Source organism: Sorghum bicolor, chromosome 10 (genome assembly GCF_000003195.3).
Source record: "Sorghum bicolor cultivar BTx623 chromosome 10, Sorghum_bicolor_NCBIv3, whole genome shotgun sequence".
Lineage (NCBI taxonomy): Eukaryota > Viridiplantae > Streptophyta > Magnoliopsida > Poales > Poaceae > Sorghum > Sorghum bicolor.
The window spans coordinates 16,469,131-16,474,524 of record NC_012879.2 but is presented as its reverse complement, the minus strand read 5'-3'; positions in this window follow the sequence as shown (position 1 = coordinate 16,474,524).

Below are 5,394 nucleotides of genomic sequence, written 5' to 3'. Positions count from 1 at the left end.
GCCACGGGTCGGTGCTAAAGGGCCTATTTTTTAGTTTCAACTTTCTAGATTGTTTATATATACACTATACATTATTATTTGTATAGTAAATTAAATATTGTGCATAATATTTTTTAAAAAGTAACATGTATTGTATGTTTTTTAATGTACACATGAAAAATTTAATGTACAATATATCAAATGTAGCCTTTAGCACTGGTTTGTGCCACGAACCGGTGCAAAAGGGTTTGCCTTGGCCCATGGCACTAGCCGGTGCTAAAGGGGCCTTTAGCCCCGGGCCGCAAAAATGCCAAGGTTTTTGGCGATTTTGGGCATCGACCAATGTCTCATTCTGTAGTAGTGGGAACGAATTGGATTGGAGGAATTTCTGAATTTGCTGAAGCGTCAAGAGGGGAGGGTTGCAACATTAGGCTTTGTTTGGATGTTATCGGATTCACCTCAATCCATACGTGTTGGGATAGAAATCCATCTTATGAATTATTGTGAATCCGAGTACATCTAAATAAGGTTTGATTGGGAAAGGGAGCACACGGTACAATCTTATGTAAACCTGGAGTCAAAAAAACATATAAAATTATACAGGAAGTGTAATTGTAAAACCTTTGTAGCTCCATTGGTCACGATTGCCTAGTTGGACAACCGAGATTGAAGGTTCAAACGGCAGACTATATTTTTTTGTTATTTGCATTATTATTATTATTATATGAATTACCTCCTTAGATGGTACTACATTTTTTGTTATTATCATATTATTATTATAATTTCATAGTACACTACTAGGCCTCAGCCCATAACAAAAGTTTATGGTTCGAACCTACTAGTTTCTTGTTATTTGCATTATTATTGTTATTATATGAATTACCTCCTTAGGATGGTACTACATTTTTTGTTATTTTCATATTATTATTATTATTTCATAGTACACTACTAGGCTTCGGCTCATAACAAAAGTTCATGGTTCTAACCTAAAACATACACTTTGTTTTTTTATTCTCTTTATATCATATAATATTATATAAATTTGATAGTGGATGACCAAGGCATATTTAATTTCATTTTGAGATGTTTTAATATCATATCAAGAAGCATGTTTACATGACTATGTATGATTATTTATACGCCTTTGAACCTATACTGACGTTCAAAGTGTGTCTAACTTCGTGTTACATTGAAACAACTTTTTTATTGTATCAAAAAACATCTTTGATTACCTATGGAGCATTTTCTGATACGCTATGTAGTGTATCTACAAGCTATTGACGATTAAAAGCGTGTCTAGCACCGTGTTGGTTTGAGACGTTTGCAATATCATCATAAGAAGTGTCTTTATATGCCTTTTAACACTAAAAACATGTCTAATATCGTATTATGTTGAGACGTTCATAAAATCGTGTTAGAAAACATCTTTACATGACCATGTACAGACGTTTTAGTGTGTGTTACTATTAAAGCATTCCTACAACCAGTTTTTTATGTAGTGTACGACACGGTGCCATAGCCTCTCGTCCGTCCACCGTGCTCAGGGTTCCCCAGGGCGAATGTCAACTCATCTTTATCTCTATTCGGCTGTCATTCTCCACTTTGAGCGATGGAGCGGGCTTGATGGAATCTTTCTGCAACAGCTTGGATGCGTTCCCCATACACGACCTTTCCGGTCTCAAGGTCTAGTGAGCCTCCGTGAGCGAAAAACCAGTGCTTCGCATGCTCAGGCCACTCGAGGGATTCGGGCACCAACCCCCTGTCGATTAACTCTTTTCGGCCTTTTCCCACTTAGGAACGACGGTTTGGTAGCCACCTGATCCCATCGTATGGTGGTAGGTCTTGCGCCAGCCATTCTCTTGGTTCTTTCTCACCCGTTCCTGAGCCTCTTCAGACATCTTGAACCGTACAAAGTCGTCCCAAAATGGTCGTAGCTTCGCATAGTTCGGAGAGTTGAAATCTGGAGTCATGTTTTTCTTGAAGTAGTCTTGATATAGACGCTTCTTATAGCCCTAGAACATTGGGGCCATCTTCTTCATAGACTAATCTCGGGCTCTTTCCTTCAAATGTTCATCGTTTGTCTCCAGTGTGAAATTTTGCAAGACGTCACCCTAGAGTAGCTCCTTGTCACGTCTAGAGACATAACTGATTTCTGGGTGTTTCTTGTTCTCCTTTCATTCACGGAAACTGATCGGGATCCTATCCCAGACAAGGTACCCTAAGTGGTAGATGAAGGTCCTTGAATGGGGTCCAAGTGGATTGCCTGTTGCTTCCTCGAATTATAAGATTACTAACCGGCCCTACATAGGCTTCTTCGGGCCTCGTACTCTCCGGCTGGTCCACATGGTTGTCGTCGAGTCAGAGGGTTATGTAGGAAGAAACAAGACAATTTAATACAAGATATTATTTCAAATTATATCTGTAAAAACAAAGGAGACTGCCATATTACAGACCTGCTGGCCAGCATTGTCTTGCTCATTCGGGTCGACCAAATACTGAGAGCAGTCATCGATGCCCTCAGGGTTCTCATCGCCTTCGCGATCGTCGTGATAAACTTCTTCATTGGGACCGCACATCAGGTTCATCATTTCCTCTTCGTGTTCTCTCGGGTCGGCCATTTCTGCAGAAATATGTGACACATGACTACTAGCACTACTGTGTATACTTGACAAGGAAACAATATATAAAACTAGGGTTTACAACTTAGGGTTTTCTGCAACAGTTTACGGCTAAGGGTTTGGGGTTTATGGCTTAGGTTTCAAGGTTTAGGGTTTACGGCTTAGGGTTTACATCATTTGCTAACAAAAGTGGGATGATCTGAACCAGTCACAAATAAGTGAGAGAGATAGAGTATATGTGTTTAGGGCTTAGGGTTTAGGGTTTAGGGGTTAGGGGTTAGGGTTTAGGGGTTAGGGTTTAGGGTTTAGGGTTTAGGGCTTAGGTTTAGGATTTAGTGTATATCATTTGCTAACAATTAAATATATCATAATTGTACCACTAATTTATACTACTAATTATACCACTAATTATAGCACTAATTGTACCACTAATAGATCCATCTCTAGACATACCTGTAGTTTGAAGGCGGTGAGATGGCGAAGAGACGGCGGTCGGTGCGGAGACTCAACGGGGACTTCAGTGACGACGACAGAGAGACTTCGATCTGGAAGAAGGAAGAAAGAGGGAACAAATATTATATCACATTTACATGTGTGTGTGAGAGAGAGATAGACGGCAGAGAGACGTCGATCCGGTGTGTATGTGTGTGTGTGCACGCGCGCATCGGCTCGCGATGATCAAGTGTGTGTGTGTTCCGCGGCGGTGCTCCACGATCGCGACGACAACAGCGGTGCAAAGATTACAACGGCGAGGACTAGGGTTTTTTCAATTATACATATATTAATTAACATATGTAAACACTTTTATTATTATCTAATTTTTATTTTTTTCTCTCTCTTTTTTCTATATATAAGTTTTCACTTTTTTTCTTTCCCTTTTTCTTTAATTTTTTTCTTTCTTTGTCTTTCTTTTTTTGCTTTATTTTTTTGTTTCTCTGTCTTATTTTTGGGTGAGGAACTAAACAGGGCCTAATATACATACACATTATGAATTTTTCTTTCTCTGTTTTTTCATATGTTTTTTCATTTTTTTTTCTTTCTCCAGAAAAGGCCGGGCTCGGGTCGATGCGTGTGGCCGCGGGCAACGGGGCCGGCCGTGCCACCACGCGCCGTCTGCAAGCCGAGGCTGGCCGGGGAAATGGGACGGGCCGCGCGTCGACCGGGACTCGCCGTGTGCGGGGCCGGCGCAGCGGCCGGGAAATTAAACGGCGGCGCGCGCGCGGTGTCTAGGCGGCGGGTACGTCGGGCTGGGCCGGGGGAGGTAGAGGCGGCCGCGTTGGGGGACGACAGAGGAGGAGGAGGAGCGTGGGACCGGAGGACGATGGCGGCGCGATGTAGGGGGGGCGAAGACGAGGACGACGGGGCGGTGCTCTGCGACGTGGACGAAGATTGAAGACAGAGCGGCGGCGGTTAGGGCACAGTGGAGAAGGAAGAAGAAGGGCTCTGCCCTTTATAGGGCAGGGCACCTTTAGTCCCAGGCCGAGCCACAGCCCGGGACTAAAGGGTCTTTAGCCCCGGTTCCAGGCTGGAACCTAGACCTTTAGTCCCGGTTCCAGAGTGGAACCGGGTCTAAAGACCCTTTAGTCCGGCTCGGCCCGAGACTAAAGGTGTTTCAACAAATTATGGTGCCAGTTCAGGCGCCATAATTTGGTTTTCCCTTTTTTATTTTCTCTTTACATTGTTAAATGCATTATAAATTAAATAAATCTGATAAAATTGTTAAAAAATACACATTAATTTTATTCTGCTCTACTCTTCAGTATACAAATTCTTAACACAATTGTTTTTCAAATATTTCATATTATTAAAAATAAATGTTATTCAAAATGAATATTGTGTTAATGCAGAAATATAATGGCCAATTAAATTTTAAAAAATTGTTGGCTTTAGACAGATACTTGGTTTTTTGGTCATTTGGACGTTAAACTTTTATTTCTTTAATAATAATTATACAAATGCGCGACATTGATTGTATAAGTTTGAAATTTAAATTTTTAAAAGTTGTAAGATGGATTTTGGAACCCTGGATGGCCTCAAATAGAAAACTCATGAATATTCCACTTATCAAGACCTACATTTCTCTAATGGTCACATTTTCATTTGAAAAAGTTTGGACCACTCAATTTTGAAATTTGAAAGAATTCATAGCGAAACGCTAATTTTCAGAACCATGGATGGCCTCAAATGGAAAACTCATGAATACCAATATTGCTCCACTCATCAAGATCTACATTTCATATATAGACCATTTTTGCATTTGACAAAGTGCTGGCAAAGTGTAGTTCAAATCCACACTTCCCAACTATAGTTTCATATAGTTTGTGTGAGATTCAAGATTTGGTGAGTATTGTTTACATAAACTTTTCCAAATGGAAAAATGGTCTATATAAAAAGTTTGGATATTGATGAGCTCTAACAACTTGGTTTTCAAAAGATTTTCATTCCAAGTCATTTTCTCCGTCGTTTGACCAAGTTTGACTAAAGCTCGTCTTCGAATTTGAAAACATGTGCCTGGGACACGATCAAATTTATCCAGATGAAAATATGATCCATGTATGAAATGTAGGTCTTGATGAGATCTAACAACTTGGTATTCAAAAGTTTTCTATTTGAAGTACTCAGATGGGTCATTTGACCAAGTTTGACCAAAGTCAAAACAGAGGGTTTCACAAACACACCCTTTGATCGAGCCGTGGATGGCCTCAAATGGAAAACTCATGAATACAAAGTTTGTTCCACTCATCAAGACCTACATTTTCACTAATGGTCACATTTTCATTTGAAAAAGTTTGGACCA